General features: G+C 43.6%; 1 long non-coding RNA gene and 1 other non-coding gene across 2 annotated transcripts in view; both read right to left on the bottom strand.

The window, feature by feature from the left end:
* The window catches only part of LOC109551451 (uncharacterized), a 247,858-nt gene that overhangs the window by 102,135 nt on the left and 120,425 nt on the right, over positions 1-25,298 (bottom strand). Inside the window, exons 2-3 of the long non-coding RNA XR_002178234.3 lie at positions 17,529-17,617; positions 14,526-14,653 (exon numbers count right to left, since the gene is read on the bottom strand). This is a non-coding gene — a long non-coding RNA (uncharacterized lncRNA). The remainder of the gene's footprint in view (positions 1-14,525; positions 14,654-17,528; positions 17,618-25,298) is intronic.
* Positions 11,955-12,059, bottom strand: LOC117310583 (U6 spliceosomal RNA). Its single transcript, XR_004524729.1, has one exon. It is a non-coding gene; the product is annotated as a U6 spliceosomal RNA (small nuclear RNA).

The raw sequence follows: 25,298 nt of genomic DNA, 5'->3' as shown, positions 1-25,298 counted from the left end.
AATTCAGGATGGCCTGAACTCTGCAGTTCTAGGCAAAACGTTGAGTGTTGCTGCATTCTTCTTGGGGAGCTATCAGTAACTTTCAGCAAATTCTCAAATCGTAATTAACATCTATTCCCCCAAAAGTTAAGAACCGTTGATCTTGGGTACTCCACGATATTCTACTTTTTCCAGTCCCTTTTCCATCTGGTAACCATTCTTTCCGGTTTGCAGAGGACACTCTGCAAGTTAAAAACTTGCATGATTTTGACTGTTGCCTCAGCATCCTTCTCAATTTAACATCCATCATAGACTTTGTTTTTTCTTTTTTTTTTGGCCGCACCGTGGCATGTGGGATCTTGAGTTTCCTGACCAGGGACTGAACCCACACTCTCTGCAGTGGAAGCACGGAGTCTTCGCCGCCGGACCACCGCGGAAGTCTCTAGTACAGACTTCTCATTTCCAGGAAACGATGCCAAACACTGCCCATAGCTGCATTAAAATGAGCTATAGGACAGCGGGGGTTGAGCACCACCCTGAAGTTCCCAGATTCTGCCGTGGCTTTTCTGCTGGTTCTACGTGCAATACAGAGGTGATCTGCAGAGTCATCGCTTAAACATACCGTTACATTTGAGGGGCAAGCTGCAGAACCTCTTTCCCCAACCCTTTCCAGGTGCAAAGTCATGAGCATCTCCTTTGAAGGGCAGTATGCAGGGTCCTGGCTAATAATGCAACTTGTGTTGGGGCAGAAGCTGGTGCTGTGGACTCTTTCTGGTCTCCAATGATGGTGTCCAGTAGTACTGGCTACTTGGTATACCAGTTGAGCCATGGCTGCTGCCAGGACCCAGACTATACGTGAAGCCATCAGGGCCAGGTTCAGGGTAGCAACAGGACATTATCGCGAATATGGCAAATGTGTGCTGGAGAAAGGAAGGCTCAACAGTACTGTCTTAGTGCATACAAATATTCTGTGAATTCCTGTGATGGGAGTTTCGCCATTAATGCTATAGTATAAATCCGCTGTTATTTATTTGTGTTTGCCCATTCTGATAGATACGTACTGTCCATTTCACGGTTAGGGTCTTCAGCTACCTGTCCAGATTTTGTCGCTGCATTCAGTGGGGGTTACTACGTACTGTTCCCATGTGTTACAGGCGAAATGAAGTCATTAGGGTGGGCCCTGATCCCACAGGACTAGTGTCCTTATAAGGAGAGGAGATTAGGACACAGATACACAAGGAGGGATGACCATGTGAGGACACAGGGAGGAGACGGCCATCTACACACCAAGGAGAGAGGCCTCAGAGGGACCAGCCCTGCCCACACCTTGTTCTTAGACATTCAACCTCCAGATCGTGAGAAAATAGATTTCTATTTTATTAAGCCACCCAGTTTGTGGTACTTTATTATGGCAACCCAAGCAGGCTAATCCACCATTTTATTGAGAACTAAAATGATAGAAACATATATATGTGTGTGTGTGTGTGTGTGTGTGTGTGTGTATATATATATATATACACACACACATATATATATAATTTATTTTTCCTTGTGATGAGGACCCTTAGAATTACTCTCTGTTAAGAAATATTTTTAATGATATGTGTGTGAGCAGAAATCCTTTTTAAGAGACTATATAGCTCCATCAATTCAATAAAATTTATTTCGCGGTCAATAATTTTTTAAACAATTAATCATCAAATTTATAAATTTATGCTTTTGTTTTTGTGTCCCCATTTCTCTCAAGAGACCTAGCGGAATGGTGAAATTATATAGTCACCTTATTCAAATTCCTGTGAACCCAGACACTCCCGAATTCTCATTCCTTTCCTCCTCATTTCTCTCCTTTAAACGGTTCGTCGTTTACAGAGAATATCAAACACCATTCTCTGACAGTCCCCTCGTGGGCGGCCTTCCCATAATGGCATTAACCATCGATTAAAATCTTAAAACGTGGCCTTAATGTTTCACAATATTAACAGAGTCTTTAATCCCTTCTGGAAAGTTAAATCCGTATTTCTTCCTGGTGGACTGTGTGACAGCTATCGAACCAGCTCCCCAGTAGCCAGGCTCCTGGGGTTCCTCCCCGGGCATCCCTGTGGGTCCTGTCAACCCTAATAAATGAATCCCGGCTGAGAGGGATGAATCATACGACCAACTGGAAGACGGTTTTGGGTGGACGGTGACCTGTTTACACACTGTTCCCTCCCAGGGTCGATGGAGGAAGGTACTCAACACAAAGGAGTGAAATTTCAGAGTTGTGATCCGCAGTAGGGTTCTGTGCATGGAGACTTTGAAGGAGAGATCACAGCTACCCTAGAGAGAGTTTCCCTCGTGCAGCGACCATTCACGTCCACCCTAAAACGTGCTGGGGTGGGAGCCCGAGGAAGGCTGGAGGCCAGGACCTGGGGCAAGGAGACGATCTCCAAACCATCTATGTGACCTTGGGTAATGCCTTGAGCATCAGAGCCTTGGTTTCATCGACTTGTCTGTAAAAAGAATTATAGACACCCTACCTATGTCCTAGTGTCAGAATGAAATAAAGACGTAGGCATAAAAGTGTTAAGTCCATTATGGAACATTATACAGTGATAAAGCTGAAAGACTCCCTCCTAATAATAATTACTAAATGATGACTTTTTGAGAATGGAAGCGGGGTGTTCTAAATTCTGCCTTGTCCTTTACGTCTGGGATCCAGTATTATTATCGTACATTTTTCATGCATTCTCATGGTGATTGCGTTAGTCCTCCTCTGTAACTGTTAATATGCGGGCAGGCTTCCAAACTCCTCCAAATGCATGCGTTTAGGATAACCATAAATCAACAGATTTTTACTGAAATAATGAGTTCTAATTATGAATATGAAATGGATTAAAAGACAAGACATGTCTACCCAGCAGTTGACCAGATTAGTGAAAAAAATAGAACCTTATGGATACTCATTCTCATGATTTATTGCAAGGATACATAAATCTGTGCTCTAGAGTCTGAACTATATATTTTGCACTTGATTTATAAAACCTGCTAATAAATCCAGTTCGGCTTCTCATTGAGAAATCATTATTCTAAGCGTCAACTCCAGCTAAGTACGGGGACTTATAAGCCTGGAAGATACATGCACAAAAGGAACCCCAGGGTTTGAAACTGGACCCATGAATCTTGAAAAAAAAAAAAACAATAAACTTTTTTAAACAAATCCTTACCTTACAGTTGGGATATAAGCGAAAGATTCAGAAACCATGACCTTAAATATATACAACGATGGCCAGCATAAGCCATCCCCTAATCTGAACTGAACACGGGAGAATTTCCGAGTGGCAAGTATTAGGAATCACAGCGGGAGAAGTATTATTTTAAATGAACGTTTAAAGAGATGTCTACTTGCAGGAGTCAGTAGGGGGGTCGATGCTGTTTTGACCCCTTGCCCACATCTTCACAGGGCAGATGGAGATCTCTTCCAGCCGTTGGAACTGGGTGCTATTAACAGGTCACAGCTGCTCTCCTCTGTAGAGCACTGCCCTTGGTGGAGAATAAGTTGCCCTGCCTGGAAAGTTGCCCCCTACCTACCCACCCTGAAGACCCCACAGCCAAAGACCTCCTGGCGTGGGGGCTACAAACGGTGGTCCTTCTCGCTTCAAAGCCGGATGGTACAATCTGTGCTCCAGGGGCCCTGCCCCCATGACATCAGACGAAGGCTCTATCTTACCAGAGGCTGCTCCTTTCTCTTTTCTCTGCACCTTCCTTGCTGGTTTTTCCCTCAGTGAATCAATGGCACTCAAATTCCTGTCTCAGGTTCTTCTTCTAGGGAACCCAACCAAAGACTCCAGCTATTTCCAATGATTCTTTACACGCGTACTGCCATTCCAGTTCACCTGGATAACCAACACCCATTTAAGATAAGCGAGATCACCTTTCAAGTTGCAACAAATTCTTTCTTTTCTAGTGAAGCTCCTCGGTCAGAGTCTCAGCATCTGAACGTATCAAAAGGATCTTCTTGTTTTCCCATTTTGCGATTGCTCATACAAAATTCAGACGTGACTGTAAGTGCGATTATTATCCTAAAAAGGGATATTGATGTTTCATTTGGTTTCAGTAAATGAAGCGAAGTCTTGGTCATTTGAGCTTTACGTATCGGTGTCTGTTTTTTTTTTTTTTTTTTTTTTTTTGCGGTACGCGGGCCTCTCACTGTTGTGGCCTCTCCCGTTGCAGAGCCCAGGCTCCGGATGCACAGGCTCAGCGGCCATGGCTCACGGGCCCAGCCGCTCCGCGGCATGTGGGACCCTCCCGGACCGGGGCACGAACCCGAGTCCCCTGCATCGGCAGGCGGACTCTCAACCACTGCGCCACCAGGGAAGCCCTCAGTGTCTGTTTTAAGAAGGGTGAAGACATCTCCACCTGAAGAAGAGGCTGCAATGCGACACGGGCTTTCTGACTGCCAAAGCCCCTGTTCCCCATCACAACTTGGAAGCATCATTAAGAAGGTACATTAAGAGCACAACACGTTCTGAAATGAGCGCACAGCACTTTGGTCGCTAGCAAAACATTTCCCGTTACTTGGCCAGTGATGATGAATGTAGCTGTGGATGAGGATGCTAACAATGGGGCTTAAAATATTCACGACATCAACAACGTTCCATACAGGAGCTACTTAAACAGATCCAAGGCTACTGGTGACTCTCTTTGGCGATGAACTTAGAGGCATCTAACGTTTTTCCTTTGCAACATCTGTATCCCTAGCAAGAGAAACAAGATCTACAGAGCACCTTCTGTCATCCTCTTTTGGCTCTGAGGTGCACGTGCACCTATTATACAGAGATTTGCTTCCGTACATATAAGAGCAGGAATGGATGTTGAATCTACAGGGTGAGGATGAATCTTGAAGGCTAAGTTCAACATGGCGGATTTCTGTGGACATCTGTATCCTCTTGAGGCGCCGTCTTGCTCTTGGGGAGAAGTGGAAACCAGTGGTGACTTCTGACAGCACATGCTGGCTGGGGGAGGATCTCTGGACCACACTGCCTAGAATCAAAACACTGCTTGCACTCAGCACCTCTTACTTGGTACGGATGCCTCTCTGGGCATCGGTGCTCACTGTAAAAACGGGTGTTAAGAGTAACTTCTGGCTCATGGCTGTTGTAAAGATTAAATTGTGAAGTTGGCAAATGTAGCGTACTTAGAAAGCTACGTGATGTGAAACACTCTAAATTCTGTGCAAAAATAGTAATCAGTATACTAATTATTATATATGCATTATTGTGTACTATATTCCATATACATGTACACTTATACATATTACATGTAATTATACCTTATATATTATAATTATAAACATACTATGTAATTATAAATTATATAGCATGTTATATATTGTAACTATACATTATATGTAACATAATATATAATTACAATATAATTAGCAATTTGTTAATATACAATATAAAATATATACAATATAGTAACATAATATATGAAATATAAAATAATATAAAGTATATAATAAATGTACGTATATAAAAAGAGGCAAAGAAGAGATATATAGACATATGTGTACCTGTGCGTTGTATGTATATAAACAGTACATGCAGTTAACAAGTCTCTTGCATTCTTCGTTTTCAAACAATGATGACCTGACAAGGGCCTGTATGAGCTGGTACCATTTCTAGGCTCCTTGTCACAGGACATCTGTGTTCTCCTCTCACACATACTCCCTGAAACATCCAATTTTATACTCCTTTACACTGTATGAAGCATTAGATATGTTCATCACTCCACTGTCAAGATTACTCTACTCAGAGAAAGGAAGAGAAAGTCCAGACTAGAACATGTGATCGTGGGAAAGAAGTGACTTAGTAAGAATAGAAAGATACCATGGACAAGGATGTAGGTTTGTTAAATTCATGGATAATGGATACTTACACTCCTGTAACTGATGCTAGGAATGAAATCAGTGCAACTCAACTGCCACGACCGAATCTCTTTATCTAAGTACATGAGCATATGCCCACGTGTCTGAACATATGTCCAAGATTCCCAGGGGCCTTAGTCCTTAAAAAAAAAACTTTACATTTTCAAATGGGAAGATCTCTACTATTTATTGCTTGATAGAGTGTTTGCTGATATATAAAAATGACATTTAAACAGAAAAAAACCATGAAATGAATGAAACAGGAAAATAGGGAATTATTAATTGGATATTTCTCATTGCAGTTGAAACTTAGGAGAAACTATGTCACACGAGGAAAATAATGCATGCAATTTTCCTCCTGTCCTAAAAATATGGTTTTGAAAAGATAACTTGAGCTGTTTGATATTTCTGGAATGTAGCCTTGTATGTGCAGGGAGGGGGTGAAAAGAGTTCTGACGTGGGTGGAGGAAAGAATGGTGTGATCAGTTTTGCCATAACTCCTTCATGCCTTATTTACTTATTTATTTATTTGGTTGCACCGGGTCTTAGTGACGGCAGCCAGGCTCCTTAGTTGTGGCTCACCAGCTCCTTGGTTGTGGCATGTGGGCTCCTTAGTTGCAGCTGGCGGGCTCCTTAGTTGTGACATGCGAACTCTTAGTTGTGGCATGCATATGGGATCTAGTTCCCTAACCAGGGATCGAACCCAGGCCCCCTGCATTGGGAGCACGGAGTCTTAAACACTGTGCCACCAGGAAGTCCCTCATGCCTTCTTTATGTTGGTTTTTAAAACATAATAGCACATTAGAGAAGTATTGTATTTTGAAGTCCCCTGTGTACCTGCCCTCAATTTCATTTCCCTTCTTCTCTTCCCAGCAAACTCAATTTGGTTTTCACAGTGTCCTGGATCCCTGAATTGTCTTATCATTCTAATACATATGTGTCTACCTTTCTATCAGTATTTATCTATTCATTTTTGTTTCTTTCTTTCCTTCCATGTATCTATCCACCTACCATCTATCTAATCTATCATCTATTTATATCTATCTATCCATCCATCCATCTCTCCTTCCTTCTTTCCTTCCTTCCTCCCTTCCATATATCTACCCATCTATCTATCATCTATCTCAATCATCTATCTCATCTATCATCTAGTTCTTTTTTTTTTTGCGCTACGCGGGCCTCTCACTGCCATGGCCTCTCTCGTTGCAGAGCACAGGCTCCGGACGCAAAGGCTCAGCTGCTATGGCTCACGGGCCCAGCCGCCCCGCGGCATGTGGGATCCTCCCGGACCGGGGCACAAACCCGCATCCCCTGCACCGGCAGGCGGACTCTCAACCACTGCGCCACCAGGGAAGCCCCTATCGTCTAGTTCTATCTATCTGATCTACCTACCTACCTACATCTATCCATCCATCATGTACATGTCTATCCAACCACCTTCCTTCCTTCCTTCTCTTTTCTTTCTTCCTGTTTCTCTCCTTCCCTATATCTATCCATCTACCTGTCATCTATCTATCATCTATCTCAATCATCTATCTCATCTCTCATCTATATGTCTCAACATACCTACCTACATCTATCCATCATCTATCTATCTACCACCTATCTATTCATTTTTAAAACGTAAGCAAATGGTATCATGCTGAAGGTCACTTCTTTTATTCATCATTCAACTTGAGACTCATTAAACTGATACCTATAACTACAGTTTATTTATTTTACTTATAATTATTCCATCATGGGTAGTTTCTAATTTTTCATTATGACGAGCAAGTTACTGTGAACATTCTTGTCCATACTCTGTGCACATGACCTGAGCTTCTGTGGAGTAGACAGCTGGCTGGAGAGCTGAGTGCATCTTCAACTCAACTGATGCTTCGAGAAGTCTTCCCAAAGTGGTTTGATCAGTCCACACGCCCTGTAACAGTATGGAGATCCATTTCTGCTTCACGATTTCCTCGGTGCTTGAGACTATCTGACTTAAATTTCTGCCCAACTTGAGGGAGTCTTATTCATGTTTTAACTTGAGTTTCCCTGTCCATAGTAATGCACATGGAATGTTCCTGCCATTCAGGTTTTTGTCTTCTGAGTGCTATGCATTTCCTGTTTTCTGTGGAGGTTTTTTCCCTCTTCTTTTTGATCTGTCGTTATCTGTGCGTGCGTGTACTTTTATAAACTCTTACAAACACGTATATTAATTTACTGTCATTTTAAGCTTTAGGTATGTGAAGACTGTCGTCAGCATTAGAATGCAAGTTTCACCAGATTATTATGGATTTTTAGCGGGATGTTTTTAGGATGATGGGATGTCCCTAGCCTCTATTCCCTGCTTTGGTCTTCAAGTCAATTGTGTGTCACAGACATGTAATATACGTATATTCTTATATATATGAGTGTATTATAATATATCCTTGACAGTCATCATAAACATTTGGGGTGAACAGTCTTCACAGATTCTTGGCTTTTCTCTTTGTTGATGGTAGATTTTATTTTTAGAACTATGAATCATCTGCATATTCAAATTAACCAATTAAAATAATTGGTTCTTTCTGTGTCTTAAGTTCAGGAAAGACTATCCCTTCACGATGCCGTTAAACTCTAGCTGTTTCATATCTTTCCTACATAGCATGCCTAGTAAGGCTTTTCCTATGACATGAGGACAAAAATGGGACGACCGTTTAAGAAGATGCCGACATTAAGAGCACGTTATGCCGTTGCTCTGGACTGAGCGCATGTGGCTATTACTGGAAGCAACTGCTCCAGAAACACCAAGCTCACCATGATCACATTACACAGATAGATCAGGGTATGTTTCCAAAGTACTTTTAAATCGTTTGTATTTGTTATTACCCTGTGCCCTAGTTTTTTTAATTGGAAAGCATTCCCTCTCAGTACTGAATTCCTCATCAAATCCCCAGACTACACTGTGACATCCATCCCCACCTTTTTTTTTTTTTTTTTTTACAGGAAGTAGACACCATTTGAAGGAGGAATGTGTGCATCTTAATTACGTTGTTCATCTTTGCACAACTAGGAACCCATCACTGGATTTTAGAAAAATAAATTCTCCCCAACCTTGTTCTAAAGGTTTCTAAATTGGGGTTATTGTAGTCTATAATTCTATGCCTTGTGAAACAAGCTTTACAAAATTCCCTTGGCTAACCTTGAGTAATAAGACAGTCACAAAAGGACACAGTGGTATGATTCCATTTATACGAGGTGCCAAAAATAGTCAAAATCATAGAGGCAGAAAGTAGAACGGTGGGTGCCGGGGCCTGGGAGGGAGAATGGGGAGGTAGTGTTTCATGGGGCCCGAGTTTCAGTTGAGTGAGATGAGAGTTCTGGAGATGGATGGTGGGGATGCTTGCACAACAGTGGGAATGTACTTAATGCCACCGAACCGTACACTTCAAAACAGTTACAATGGTTAACTTGTATGTTAGGTGTATTTTACCGCAATTTGAAATATTTTAACTCCCTTTAAAACTGATCAGCGCACTCTCATTGTACAAAGATAGCATAGGTGAGCAAAAGAAGAAATGATATCGCCTGAAGAAGTGATTTCCATTGGTCATTCCAGCATCCTCATGGTTTATGTTGGTCAAGTTTGTACGGGTCACACACAAAGAAGCAGGCCCTCGCTAAGATATTTTCCAAGAGCGTTTTCCTTACTGAAATATATTGCCCTGTAACACTGTGAACACTTAAGGTGTACAACATGTTCTTTTGATATATTTCTGTACTGTAATATGGTCGCCATTGTAACAATAGTTAGCACCTTCATCACATCCCATAATGATCATGTCTTTTCAAGATATTTTCTATGGAATAGTTACAGTGCTGCTATTTCAAGAAGTACAGACCAGGTAATGGGAATCGAGTCATTTGTGTGCTAATTTCTAAAAGCAGGAGTTGGAGAAAAGATAGGCATCATAGCGATGGTTACACCTGGCCAGAATCTTAGAGCTCTTCCGGTCCAATTTCAAACTCCTGGGTGTGGAGTAGAGGGGAAAACAGGTTAACAACCATACGAAGATCGCTGGTGGGTGAAGAGGCCGGAGATCCGGATCTTCCGACCTTGGGGTTAAAACTTGCTCCACCTTCAACGTCCAGAAACCAGTGATGCGTCTTCTGCCATGACCTTTACTGATCTCCCGTCTCCTGGCACTTTGATGAGATGACACTGGACATCTCGCCCATTATTTTTCTCTATAACATCAATTTTGAGGTTCTGCAGGGCAACTGTTTCCTGACCTACTTTTTCTTTTCTTTGATACTCAATACTTAATTTGACGATGTCGACTGTCTGACACATGAGGATGATTTCTGCAAGAAAAGTTTGGGCGTGCTTTGCTTGGGGCTTCCAAAAAATGCACAGGAGTGTCTGTGATATAAGATGTACCTGTTCAGCAATCTTTAAAACCTGCTACTCGGTAGAGGATCATCAATGCCAATCAGGGAAAGTCTAGCGTTCACACTGGAAACCTGGCCACACATCTTTTATCCTTGAAACTCCTTCTGAGGATTACGTGGTATTGTATATTGCTTGTTGTTTTTCTCTAAATCCTGTCTTGTCGAGGGCAATGTCAAGAAGACAGTGCACGGGGCTGCTTGGACATCATGCCCGTGCCAGCTGATCCCACAAATCATGTGCCTTTTATGAACATCTCAGACAAAAGATGATTCTGTCCTCATTGAGTTTAATCAAATCGGTTCCCACCCCAAAGCTCCCAATGGAAAAGCACTTAGAATGATAGTTGGGAGGCGGGGAGGCGGCTGAATCACACAAGGTAACGCAAGTGAAATGATTCCATAAGCTTTAACACGTGGCTTTCAGTGACTGTGATTATGGATGCTATCATTACAATTAAAATCACTACTAATGACATATTTTAGACCATTTTTGATACTTTAAAAATAGGTCTTAGCAAACTACAACCAGTGTGCCAAATCTGGCCAGCTGCTTGTATCTGTGTGTTTTAAGGGTTGGTGAGTTAAGAATGGTCTGAACATTTCCAAATGGTTACTTTTTTTTTTTTTTTTTTTTTGCAGTATGTGGGTCTCACACTGTCGTGGCCTCTCCCATTGTGGAGCACAGGCTCCGGACGCGCAGGCTCAGCGGCCATGGCTCACGGGCCCAGCCGCTCCGCGGCATGTGGGATCCTCCCGGACCGGGGCACGAACCCGCGTCCCCTGCATCGGCAGGCGGACTCTCAACCACTGCGCCACCAGGGAAGCCCCAAATGGTTACATTTTAAATGGTTGTATATATGCCTGTGTTAATTGCCTCAACTTTGCATCTTGGTTCACCAAGTTGAATGTCTAAAATATTTACTTTTAAAATATTTAGGATTTTAAAATACTAAAATATTTACTTTAAGAAGAAGTTTGCAGAACACTGCCTTACATTTATACATATTTAATTCAAAATGGGCATCAAAGGATATTCTACAGAACCTGCAAGGAGCGGGATGAATATTACACCCAGGTCAAATATTATTTTGAGGGCTTCCCTGGTGGCGCAGTGGTTGAGAGTCCACCTGCCGATGCAGGGAACACGGGTTTGTGCCCCAGTCCGGGAAGATCCCACGTGCTGCGGAGCGGCTGGGCCCGTGAGCCATGGCCGCTCAGCCTGCGCATCTGGAGCCTATGCTCCGCAACGGGAGAGGCCACAACAGTGAGAGGCCCGCGTACAGCAAAAAAAAATAAAAATAAAAAAATAAAATAAAGTATTATTTTGAGCGTTTGTACAGTAGGGCCCATGTCATTGAAGGATTACAAAAGAAATCCCCAAATATGTGAACGTGCTTTTTCTCTAGAGTCTATAAAACACGTTTTGTAACTTAAAGAGTTTCACTTTTGTTCTGCTCCAGAGATAATTTCTCAAATAATTACTAGTAAAGTGGTTTAGCTGCAGAGAAGTTAATCTTCTGGAGGAAACCATCTGTCATTCTCCTAATACTATTTACACAATTCTTATTAAGGTATCAGCCTAATAACTTTCCCCCTTTTTTTTTTTTTTTTGCCTCTAAGCATTTATTTATTTTTTTGCATTCAGAATCTTTATTTAAAAAATACGGAACGCTTCACGAATTTGTGTGTCATCCTTGCGCAGGGGCCATGCTAATCTCCTCTGTATCCTTCCAATTTTAGCATATGCACTGCCGAAGTGAGCACCTAATAACTTTCTAAACAGGGTGACGGGTAACGGGAGGACGATTTCTAATCACGCAGGAGCCGTCTGCGTCCCCTGTGCGCTTTAAAGCACAGCTACGCATTCCTCAGAGTGCTTGCCGAGAAAGTTCCCTCTATTTCGGGGGCTCTGATTTTCAAACATTCACAGATGTCTGTTGCCGAAACATCTTCCCTCACCCAACACTTTAACCCCCTGAGAGAGTGTGCACAGACAATCATGAAAGGGTTTAAGCAAGACATCATTTCTAGAAAAGACACATATGTTTGGCTTCTAGGTAACACATGTGGCCAGTCTGAACTGAAATCTGTACGAACAGAGACTCCATGAAGGTTCATCACCCACAAAATTCTTTACTCCTTTGTACAGAACTGCTGCTTTACTGAACGTTAACAGCATTTTGATCTGAACTGATAATTGTTTCTATAGCGGTTGTTTATTCCAGGTATACTATGTCTTAGCACTGTGCTCTACATGCAGACATAACAACAACAACAAAACACCCCCACAAACAACCCAATCAAAATATGGGCAGAAGACCTAAATAGACATTTCTCCAAAGAAGAGATACAGATGGCCAAGAAGCACATGAAAGATGCTCAACATCGCTAATTATTAGAGAAATGCAAATCAAAACTACAACGAGGTAGCACCTCACACTGGTCAGAATGGCCATCGTTAAAAAGTCTACAAATAACAAATGCTGGAGAGGGTGTGGAGAAAAGGGAGCCCTCTTGCACTGTTGGTGGGAATGTAAGTTGGTGCAGCCACTATGGAGAACAGCATGGAGGTTCCTTAAAAAAAGTAAAAATAGAGCTACCATATGATCCAGCAATCCCACTCCTGGGCATATATCTGGAGAAAACCATGATTCAGAAAGATCCATGCGCCCCTATATTCACAGCAGCACTATTCACAATAGCCGAAACATGGAAGCAACCTAAATGTCCATCAACAGGTGAATGGATAAAGAAGCTGTGGTACATACATACAATGGAATATTACTCAGCCATAAAAAATGAAATATTGCCATTTGCAACAACATGGATGGACCTAGAGATGATCATACTAAGTGAAGCAAGTCAGAAAGAGAAAGACAAATGCCATAGGATATCACTTATATGTGGAAGCCAAAATAGGACACAAATGAACATATCTATGAAACAGAAACAGAATCACAGACATAGAGAACAGACTTCTGGTTGCCAAGGGGGTTGTGGGGTAGGGGAGGGAAGGACTGGGAGTTTGGGGTTAGTAGATGCAAACTATTCCATATACAATGGATAAGCAACAAGGTCCTACTGTAGAGCACAGGGAACTATATTCATTATCCTGTGATAAACCCTAATGGAAAAGAATATGAAAAAGAATATATATAACTGAGTCACTTTGCTTTACAGCAGTAATTAACACAACATTGTAAATCAACTATACTTCAATGAAAAAAAAAGAAATGTAAATGCAGACATGTAATTTCAGGGCTCACAGGAACCCCTATGATATAATGAGCGTCGTGTAATAGGAAGAGGTCCGTGTGAGAAGACCAAATTCTGTTTATCCGTTACTATCTGTGCCCCTATATGAGTCTGCTCATCTGTAAAGGAGAAAGTAAGAAAGAGGTGATGGTGGTACTAAAAATACCACGTAGTTTAAAGCCTAGACAAGTGCTGGAGGAATAAAAGGCACCGATGTATATAGGAAAGCCTTAAAGCTGGAGAAGGAGAAAGTGAAGGAGGTCTGAAAACCTACACAGAAGGGTGTGTCGGGAAGTGCAGCCCAGCTCAGCTCAGATGACACAGTCCAAACCACCCCGATGGGGACTGGATGCTCAGACGGTGAATCTGACGTGTCAGCCTGACGGGGCCACAGGTGCCCAGACAGCTGGTTAGACATTAACTCTGGCTGTGTCTGGGCAGGTGTTTCTGGAAGAGGTTAGCATGGGAATCAGTGGATGAGGTACAGCAGACGCCCTGACTCTAGTGTGGGTGGGTGTCACCCAATCCCTGGAGAGTCTGCGTGGAACCAAAGGCAGAGGAAGGTTGACTTTGCTCTCTTCCCAACTGCGTGAGCCGGGACGTCCGTCTTCTCCTGCACTGGGAGTTACAGCAACAATGTTCCTGGTTCTCTGGCCCTGGGGCACACCCATCTCTGGCTTCTGTCTAACCAAGTCACTGTCACTTCCCCAAAGATGCCCCGTGCTTCGTCACCTCCAGCCCCACCACTCCACTTTTAATCCCTGCATCAACTCCCCTATATATTCTGCCTCACCTTATGAAATCTCAAGGCTCCCCCATCCTTCAGAAAACCAGAAGTCCCATCCTGAAACGAAAGCTGTCCCCCTTCAAAGCATAAGAGGTCAGTCACCCATCCAAATCTTCATAAACGCTGTTAAAGTAATGAGCTCAGGGCTTTTGTATGCAACACCCAACACAGGATTTGAACTTTTACCTGCATCGTCCTTGAGCCTTTTAGTGTGTGTTCATCTCATCCTCGTGTGCTCCTTGCAGGTTCCTGCGTGGCAGGGTCCCTGGGTTCTGCTTCCTTGTACACCCCACCCTCTGCAAAGCCTTCCGCAGCTGAAAGGTACACAGTACGTGCCTGTCAACGGGCTGATTCATGTTGTGATGGATAAGACCCATTCCCTGGTAACCATTTAAGGGCGCTGAATCTCTCCTACTGTTAGCAGCCATTCAATAATAATACCCAATCAGCAGAGATCAGAATCTCACCCCTGGTATAAACATTTCTCTAAACGGCACTGTTTCTAGGTCTGCATGGCAGGCTCCTTAAGACAGGACCACCCAAAACTCAAGGGCACACAACGTGTGCCCTGAGTGTTAATTTTGTTTCGCTGCCGTGCTTTTCAGTAAAGCCTGTATTCTCACGTCTTGCTACTGCTGCAGGGCCCGAGAAATACCTCCCTTGGATGGGACGGCGATTTCCATGTTAGGCTGGGGCAACTGAACCGAGGGCAAGGTCATGGCCTGAACGCACTGTCTCATAAGAATTACAGAGTGGCTGTCAGCCTGGGCCTCCCACGTGTGAGAGGTGGTACTGAGCCACGGGGACCCACTTGGAGTTCCACAGACAGGGCATCCCCTCTCTTCCTACTCTGCTTGCGTACCTGCATCTCCATCCATTGGGAGCATCCCCCATGCACCTGTGCCCTTGTCCACCAGGCGTGAACTCAGATGCACCTGCTCCACGGATTCTGAGACAGGGCTGGGGAATGTCATACAGATTAATCCAATAGAAAAGGCTTATATATTGCAGGTTGTCACCCCTCCTGAGGCTTTTTAACGCCACTGGTTCCCCGTCATTTTCTTGTCGCTGTTGCTGCTTCCTTTTCAGTAACATTCACTTTTTGGAAGAGACCCACACACCTCTGTACCGGGTGGTGCACGTGGCAACGTATGTCATCATTTTACTTACACCCACCAGCCCTAATTTCGGGACCCCCTTAGCAGCCTGCTTCATCCTTAAGCCGTATGCGATGTGGCCAACTCTGCATTCCCTCTGTATTTATCAACCTATTTTACTTTTAACAATTTTAATTTTTAAACATGGCTGATTAGCCTTTTAAGATAATGGTGGATGTAATGGTGTGTAACTGAACATAAAGGTTAGAATATTTCCTTTCCAGTCCTCCCACCCACCCCCCCACCCGCCGGCCCCCAGGCTCCTTCTGGATGCATCAGTTATTCGGTAAGATTTCTTTTAGCTTCCGGCTTCCAAAGAAATGCCTATGGAAAGCAGAAATGGTGCCTGAGCAGAAACATCTAAAAAATTATTTTGGCATCTCACTAAATACCTAGAAATTGGGTCTAATCTAAAAATAATTCGGTCATAGTTTTTCTTTCTATCCTTTTGAGACCCCATCATTCTATAATCTTGAAGCCATGCTCACCAATAACAAAAGGAGTATTCTTTTTGGTGCCATTGTTCGGTCTGCTGAAATCATCCGTTTATTCAATCCATGTCTCAGGAATTACGCAGTGGTGGAAAGCAGCTACGATTTGGAGGCATGGTGTCTATTAAAAATTAAGCAAGCGTTCGCCCCTCTTGGTCACCAGTGACCTTTTTGTATCTAATCTTTTTCTCGGCACCTGTTAGCAGAGCAGACTCTCTTCACTTAACCACTCAAGGCTTTCCAGAAAAACCAGCTTGCCGTGGCCAAACTTCAATAGAACCCAGGCTGCTAGGAAAGCCCAGGGAGATCTGGGCTTCGTGCATTTCGGGCAAAGCTCTTACAGTGCACAGGTGCACACAAAGATGCTCCAAAGGGGGGCTTTCCTGAAGCTTGAAATTAACAACAAGCTCAGGAAAATTAACTGGTCACTCGACATTTAAGAAGAGATCTCGTGCAGATACCGATCTGTCAGCTGGTCTCCTTCAGAAAGTTATTGATCCAGCAGTTGTTTATTGATTTTTACACCACCCTGCTCTTAAAAAAGAAAAAAAAAACCCTGCAACTAACTTACTTTATCTCATATGCGAATAATACAATTGTAAGAAAAAGCAGGATGCTTCCCAGAATTCAAATCCTTCGCATTTGTCTTAGCGTTTCTTTGCTTTACAGTTGTGAAGGAAGCCTAGCTTACCTAGGAGAGGGGTCTGCACGTAGGGCTGCAGCCTCCCTCTGCCGTAGGTTTGGGATATGTACCACATGCAACAGACACAGAATTATGAAAACGGAACCCTGGGCTGTCAAACTGCATCACATCCATGGTGCTCTTGTACGTGCCTTACGAGTAATGCCTCTTCTTACCTTTCTCTGCTGCGCACAGAATTCTTATGTGGGATTCCCCACAAATACAAGTCTCAAGGGACTACAGGAAGTGGCAGTCTTTCCCAGAGGCAATCTGGAGTACTCCAATAGTGGTGCAGTTGCATTGGGTGGAGCTACCAACCTCAAGCCCCTGAACACATCTGCCCCAAGGCCAAGGGCCTCCCGTGGTCCTCTGTCCTCAAAACGGTGGCAGCCCATTGCCCCTGGAAACCCTGTTGGTGTCCAGACTTCACAACGGGGGGGTCTGCCTACTCTGGGGATCTTCTCCTGTTGGGAGGAGACGAATGGTCTGGTGAGCATGGAAGGTTTCCAACCGTCTCCACCAAGAGGAGCAAACACTAATAGGCACGTGCGCGTGAGAAGGCGTTCACCGAGACCGGCACGCGCGCATCCGAAGGGGCCCTCCTAGGCCGCAGAGCAAGATGCCTGATGAGATTTAAGAGAGTCCAGGTGACGGGATGCTGGGGAGGGTGGGAGTCCCCCGCCGTAATCAGAAATGTGCGAATGACATTTAAGCCCATGAAGGGTCCAGGGATCAAAGGGGCGACAGAAGCAAGGCCCGCGAGCAGGATTTGGGGTGCCAGATGTTTCCATCCAGCTTCAGGGCGGGGAGAAGTGGGGAGGGCACCCAACCCTACAGCCTTTTACGAACGCTAACGAACCTCAGTGGCACGGAGGACGAAGGGCTTCGGTAGCATCCCCCATCTTCCTCTTTAAAGGGGAGGACTGAGGACCACACAGCTCATCATCTCTGAAAGAGAAAGGAATTCCACGTTCAAGATGTAAATCAAAACCCCTTTAATCCCATTCATTCGCTCCTCTATGCAGAGGACCCTAGCTCTGAAAGCATTTTCACAGCCACTCCCCCCAAGCCCCCGCCCGGCACAGAGCAGACAGCGCACCATCGTTGCACATCCGATCCCTACTGATGGGGGGGGCGTGGTTTACGGAGCACGTGCGTAAATGCGCGAATAGCAGCGCATCTTTCAGGGATGCGCAGACACAGAAGGCCGCGCCCGGGAGCAGAGGCGCCTGGGCTTCAAGGATCACGTTTGGCGAAGTGATGTGCTGTGCTGTCCGGCGTTTGAAGGATCCTGAACCGCTTTACTTTCAAGGCAGAGGAGAGCGTGCAGCTTTCCAGGCCTCCCTGCGAGCAGGGGGATCCTCGGGCTTTCAGACCTCTTCCTCCTTTTCCTGGCCAAGAACGCCCCGTGGGATCCTTTGAACGCCCTGCCGGTTGCAAAGTGCCCTCGTTTTCATGGATGCCCTTGAATGAGCCCATTCACGGAAGCTTTCCCACAGCCCGGAAAGCCATCTGGGCGCGCCCGCTCGGGTTTCGCGCGTCTTGGTGCCAGAAAGAGAAGAGGCACAGGCCTCTGCTTGGCTCCTGAAAGCATTCCTGGGCTGGTGCGTCATGGGTGTGAGAAACCGCCTGAGAGGCTCGGAGGGAAGGCTGTCCCCCCGAAACAGTCCCCGAACCCACTCTGAAACGAACCTTCTTGGAAGAACCTTACAGGATGGGGAAAGCAAGTCTTTCAGAGACTTAACACTGTTTATCAAAGTGGTGTTTATAAACAAGGGAAATGAACGGCAACTTGTCAACACCCTATTTCTTCTGCAATTTTATGTCCCAAAATATTGATGGAAGGGGTAGGGCTTTGCTTGCATAAACAAGGCCACCTAGTAGAAAATGTAACGCCTAGACTCTTCTCGAATTATCTCTGTGTTTATAAAGTCATGGGGGACAGACGGGGGGGTAGGGGTGAAGGGAGCCTGGCATTTAAAGGTTATTGTCACCATTAGGAGGGAAAACAGGTTATTCATTCTTTCATTCATACAAATGTAAGGTGTCTGGCTGTGCTTAGCAGCTAAGGGGGAACCCAGCAGTAACTGGGCACCCCTCCCCAGGGGACTTTGACAATGTCTAGAGACAGTTTCCACTGTCTGAACGGGAAGGTGGTCACTGGCTTCTAGGGAGTGGAGGCCAGGGACGCTGCTGAACATCTTACAGTGCCCAGGACAGCCCCCCAAGGAAACTGGCATCCGACCCGGAAAGTCAGTAGTGCCGAGGTGGAGACACCCTGACGCTGAGTAAGGAGGAAACAGCCATCTCAGCCTTTAGGAGTCACTTTGGCAGGTGTCTTCGTGATATCAAAACTCAGTTCTTCCTGTCTGGTGAGAACTGTGTGCACCATGCAAAGGAAGGATTATCCAAATATCCCTCATATGCAGATCAGAGATGCAACAGGTATGTTTCAGTGGCTAAAATGTGGCTAAGTATGCAAGGTTAGAGAAACTGCATTTTCCACCTTAATCCTATCTGGATCCCACCCCCTGCCCCCCCAGGGCAGAGCCAGCTGGACCAAAACCCAAGCCCCTGAGACTAACGCATGTTTTGTCTTTGTTATTCTGTTTGCTCCATCCGACCAAACTCCCTGTCTTCCTGTCATGTTCCTGTGGTTTGCAGGGTACAAATATCCCCTGCTTGTTCTCGTGGTTGCTTTTGGTGTAACGTCTTTCCGAACCTGTACGGGTTCAGCCGATACACGACACATTAAATATTGTGATTCTACTGGTACCCTCTCCTCTTCCAAAAGTGCACCTCTACCTTCTTCATCTATTTCTAAATTTCTTGTCTCTGTGTGTATAAGGCGTCCCCCCCTCATCCTTTTCCCCATATATTTCTCTCCTAATCAGTGGTAGATAGCGTGTCTCCTTTTAAAGCTCATAGACAATCTGAACACTACATAGGAAACCACATTTCTACATCATCCTGCTTTCTGAATCCTGCAGGGCTGGGAGCTTTAATCGCTCTCTGCGCTGCATCGCTTCCTGCCTATTCCTACATATCAAGGATTAACCCGTTGACGTGTCATCTGAGGCCACGTGAGATCTGGAAAACATGCGTGTGTCAGTCTTGACGGCTTTTTACCTCTCGGTGAACGTTCTCTGTTGAACTGAGGCTGTCTGAGGATCTCACACATCAACAGTTCTTAGCTCTCTGCTCATATTCTTACCCACAGAATGAGCTCCTCGCTTCCCTCTCTCTACCCAGATGCTACACAGCTTTGAGTTCCAACCCAAGGCCACGGCTTCCTTCTAGTTCTAGCACCTGTGTGGCCCCGGATGATCACAGAATCTCAGAGCTGGAAAAGGATCTTGGGTGTGATCTGCTGCTATTCTTTCATTCAGTGGGTGAAAGAAAAGGAAGCAAGAGGACGTTAGCATGTTGTCAAATATCAGGCCCTAGTACTGGCAGCTTTTGTCCCGAGCTTATTTGTGGCTGCCCTGTCAGAAGGCGGGGACGGTGTCACATCCATCTTCACCTGAAGCTACATCTCACTGTGCTGAGCACGTGACGGGTGTGCATCAGTCAGGTGCAGCGTGCTTTCTGTGTATGTGCTTCAGTCTTCTATGCATGCTTCTACCAGAGGAACTCACCCTACAAACCCCATGGCAGGCAAATGTTCAGAGGGATTTGGAAATAAGCGGTGAAGTTAGCCATCAAAAGTCAAATTCAAAGCGGGGATGCAAAAGAATTCTCTTTCAGACTATTGCTTCTTTGTCTTGGTGGGCAGATTCATTTCTCCTGCCGTGGAAACTGCATTCGTTTGCATCAACTCTTGGTTACTTCCCAGAGGCAAACAGCTGGAGGCCACTGTCACCCTGGGATATACTTGCTTAAAAGTGTGCATCCCGTTTACAACCCCTCCCACATGATTCCCTTTTCCCCAAACCCAGCTACTTGCCATTTTTTTCCTTCTTCTGACACTCATTACTTAATTCCATGAATGTGTTGAGTCATGACTTCTGTTCTATTTCTAGAGAGTCGAGCCTCCCTCTTGCCTAAGAGTTATTCTCTTAAGTAACACATGAGTTTTGACTCATTATATGTTTTTCTCAAAGAGAATACAGAGTTCGTGACTCAGGTGCGTTTCATTCTGGTGTAATAAAATCAGTATCTTGTTTTCTAGCTCTTATGTTATTCTGATATTCAGGGCTGCTGCAAGCGCATGTGGGAACTGATTTCAGGGTATACGCGTTATTTCATCCAGAAATTTTAAAATATTCTTTATCTTCTTTAGGGACCACGGTCTCAGCTGCCGCTCTGCTCAGCTCAGCGTCCGGCTGCCTTGGATCCCCATCTCACATACTACAGACCTTGAGGAGCCAGAGAAAGGAGGTACGGGAATTTTCTCTTTGCTCTCCTTCTGGATAGCTCAACCACGCTCCTCTGAGAGCCTCAAGACAGAACCTAGCTTTCAACACCCTCCCCAATGGAGAACGAGGCGTCCGCTGTGCTCATTTGTTATTCTAGAAATCTACCTTGAGGTTATGCAATTTACAATGCTTTTCAGGAGGAGGAAAACCACCCGAAGCATTAACATTTGTAGCCAAACCTCAGCTTGGAAGAAGTGGCCCACAAAGATGCAATCATCCCCAGCAGCTAAGCTCTGCCCTCACCTGTCCTCCAAGCCGCTCACATAGTAAGTTAAAATGCATGACTCGTAACCTCCCTGCAAACGGTTCCACCCGGGAGATACACTGCTGCTGCCACTCCCCTTAAGCTGTTAAGAGAAAAGTGCCTAGGTCGGCCATTTATAAAAATACCAACAAACAGAATTAATACAGAATCAGCCAGGAATCTGTGTCCCTCCTGAGCCATGCTTTAGGGAAGATATACCTCTCTCTAGTTTTTACCCTTTTGTCTACGCAAACTCAATTCCTCTAACACGTACTCACGAACCATGTCTTATACATGTTTTCTATCCCGTTACTGTGTGTGTGTTTTACACCCAAGAAAAGTATCATTTAATTTCCAGGTAAAGTATGAGAGAAACTAAAACGATGAAGAGAAAGACCGTGGCATGACTGCAACCAATCCTGCTAACTTAGCCCCCAGTTTAACATAGTACTACTACCGGGCTTCCCTGGTGGCGCGGTGGTTGAGAGTCCGCCTGCCGATGCAGGGGACGTGGGTTCGTGCCCCGGTCCGGGAGGATCCCACATGCCGCGGAGCGGCTGGGCCCGTGAGCCATGGCCGCTGAGCCTGCGCGTCCGGAGCCTGTGCTCCGCAATGGGAGGGGCCCCAGCAGTGAGAGGCCCGCGTACCGCAAAAAAAAAAAAAAAAAAAAAAAGAAAGAAAATAGTACTACTACTACTACTATTTGAATATGTACTTTCATAAGTACCTAAGCTGTGTCATTGCTTGAGCACGGGCTGTCTATTTTTCGCAGGGTGATAGGTCAAGTTTAACTGCCTGTTAGTAGACAGTCTCTTAGCTCCTGTTCCATACAGGAAACACTATACCCTGTTGTCAGAATTTTCCTTTTACCTATTCCACTTGTGGACCGGACTCAGGAAGCTCAACAACTATTGCAAACCACACAGAAATGCAAGAGTCTGCAATCCCAAAGAATTCCAACCTAAGACAGGCAGGGTTTGTTCTGGTCAAGACAATAGTGAATTAATTGTGGTCTTACCTATTCTTTGCCTGGAAAAGAAGACACCAAACCCAGCTGCGTGAATGACCTACGTCCCTGTTATCATGCAAACCATGGAACTAAAAAGGTGCTGGTGACACGGCCAGCACATATTATTTCTAGCAAACACACACAACTGGACTCTAAAAAATGTACTTACATCATCACTGTGGAATTAGATATGCCTGAACGGGGTTTTCAACTGTGATGCAGAACAGAGGGAATTCTGAATAAGTACATTCCTACTACAATATACTCACCCTAAGATGAAAGAAACGAACCCCCATAATTCATGAACACTGTGCTTAGTAAAGTTCCTTTGAAAATATATGGAACACAAGCATTCATAGGGAACAGAAGTGCATAAATAAGTACATGATATTTTATACTGAGAGTAACTGCTTTTCAAAATTTTCTCTGTATTTATTTTACATTGGAGCAATTTAAGACGCTTTATGAGAGATTCACTCTATAGAATAGAGAACTATATTCAATATCTTGTAATAACCTATATTAGAAAATAATCTTTAAAAATATCAATATATGTATAACTGAATCAGTTTGCTGTACCCCTGAAGCTAACACAATATTATAAATCAACTACAACTTCAATTTTTAAAAAAGATAATTTATAAGAGGAACATAATAATAGGTTAATAAATTTGTATTGACTCAAAAATTAATAAACAGATATATTAAAGTTGGTTATTTTGGAAAATATGATCATATATTTTCCTTAAAATTCACAAATTGATCAAATTCCAGTAACGAGATTTACCTACAATTACTACATTTGCTATTATTATTTAATATCTAATTAGTGTTAAGAAAAATAACCTAAGAAAGTCATATATGTTCTTTCTAGAAATAAATAATTGCTAAAACAGAGTAAGTTTCCCCAATCTAAATATAAAAGGGGGCAAGTTGAAAGGTTAAAATCCAGTTTTCTACTTCCAACAAAAAGTGAATGGCTCATTCACAAAGAAAGAACACTGCAGGCCAATATCACTGATGAACACAGATGCAAAAATCCTCAACAAAATACTAGCAAACAGAATCCAAAAGCACATTAAAAGGATCATACGCCATAATCAAGTGGGGTTTATCCCAGGAATGCAAGGATTCTTCAATATACGCAAAACAATCAACGTGATACACCATATTAACAAACTGAAGGAGAAAAACCATATGGTCATCTCAATAGATGCAGAGAAAACTTTCGACAAAATTCAACACGAATTTATGACAAAAACCCTCCAGAAAGTAGGCATAGAGGGAACCTACCTCAACATAATAAAGACCATATATGACAAACCGACAGCCAACATCGTTCTCAATGGTGAAAAACTGAAACCATTTCCCCTAAGATCAGGAATAAGACAAGGTTGTCCACTCTCAATACTATTATTCAACATAGTTTTGGAAGTTTAAACCACAGCAATCAGAGAAGAAAAAGAAATAAAAGGAATCCAAATCGGAAAAGAAGAAGTAAAGCTGTCACTGTTTGCAGATGACATGATACTATACACAGAGAATCCTAAAGATGCTACCAGAAAACTACTAGAGCTAATGAATGAATTTGGTAAAGTAGCAGGATACAAAATTAATGCACAGAAATCTCTTGCATGCCTATACATTAATGATGAAAAATATGAAAGAGAAATTAAGGAAACACTCCCATTTACCACTGCAACAAAAAGAATAAAATACCTAGGAATAAACCTACCTAAGGAGACGAAAGACCTGTATGCAGAAAATTATAAGACACTGATGAAAGAAATTAAAGATGATACAAAAAGATGGAGAGATATACCATGTTCTTGGGTTGGAAGAATCAACATTGAGAAAATGACTCTACTACCCAAAGCAATCTACAGATTCAATGCAATCCTTATCAAACTACCACTGGCATCTTTCACAGAACCAAAACAAAAAATTTCACAATCTGTATGGAAACACAGAAGACCCTGAATAGCCAAAGCAACCTTGAGAAAGAAAAACGGAACTGGAGGAATCAGGCTCCCAGACTTCAGACTATACTACAAAGCTACAGTAATCAAGAGAGTATGGTACTGGCACAAAAACAGGAATATAGATCAATGGAACAGGATAGAAAGCCCAGAGATAAACCCACGTACATATGGTCACCTTATCTTTGATAAAGGAGGCAAGAATATATAATGGAGAAAAGACAGCCTCTTCATTAAATGGTGCTGGGAAAACTGGACAGCTACATGTAAAAGAATGAAATTAGAACACTCCCTAACACCATACACAAAAATAAACTCAAAATGGATTAAAGACCTAAATGTAAGGCCAGACACTATATAAAACTCTTAAAGGAAAACATAGGCAGAATACTCTAGGACATAAATCACAGCAAGATCCTTTTTGACCCACCTCCTAGAGAAATGGAAATAAAAACAAAAATAAACAGATGAGACCTAATGTAACTTAAAAGCTTTTGCACAGCAAAGGAAACCATAAACAAGACCAAAAGACAACCCTCAGAATGGGAGAAAATATTTGCAAATGAAGCAACTGACAAAGGATTAATCTCCAAAATTTACAAGCAGCTCATGCAGCTCAATATCAAAAAACCAAACAACCCAATCCAAAAATGGGCAGAAGACCTAAATAGACATTTCTCCAAAGAAGATATACAGATTGCCAGCAAACACATGAAAGGATGCTCAACATCATTAATCATTAGGGAAATGCAAATCAAAACTACAATGAGGTATCACCTCACACCTGTCCGAACGTCCCTCATCAGAAAGTCTACAAACAATAAATGCTGGAGAGGGTGTGGAGAAAAGGGAACCCTCTTGCACTGCTGGTGGGAATGTAAATTGATACAGCCACTATGGAGACCAGTATGGAGGTTCCTTAAAAAACTAAAAACAGAACTACCATACGACCCAGCAATCCCACTACTGGGCATATACC

Source organism: Tursiops truncatus, chromosome Y, assembly GCF_011762595.2.
Source record: "Tursiops truncatus isolate mTurTru1 chromosome Y, mTurTru1.mat.Y, whole genome shotgun sequence".
NCBI classification, from domain to species: Eukaryota; Metazoa; Chordata; class Mammalia; order Artiodactyla; family Delphinidae; genus Tursiops; species Tursiops truncatus.
The sequence above is the reverse complement of the archived record's forward strand: the minus strand, read 5'-3'. Positions and strand labels throughout refer to the sequence as shown.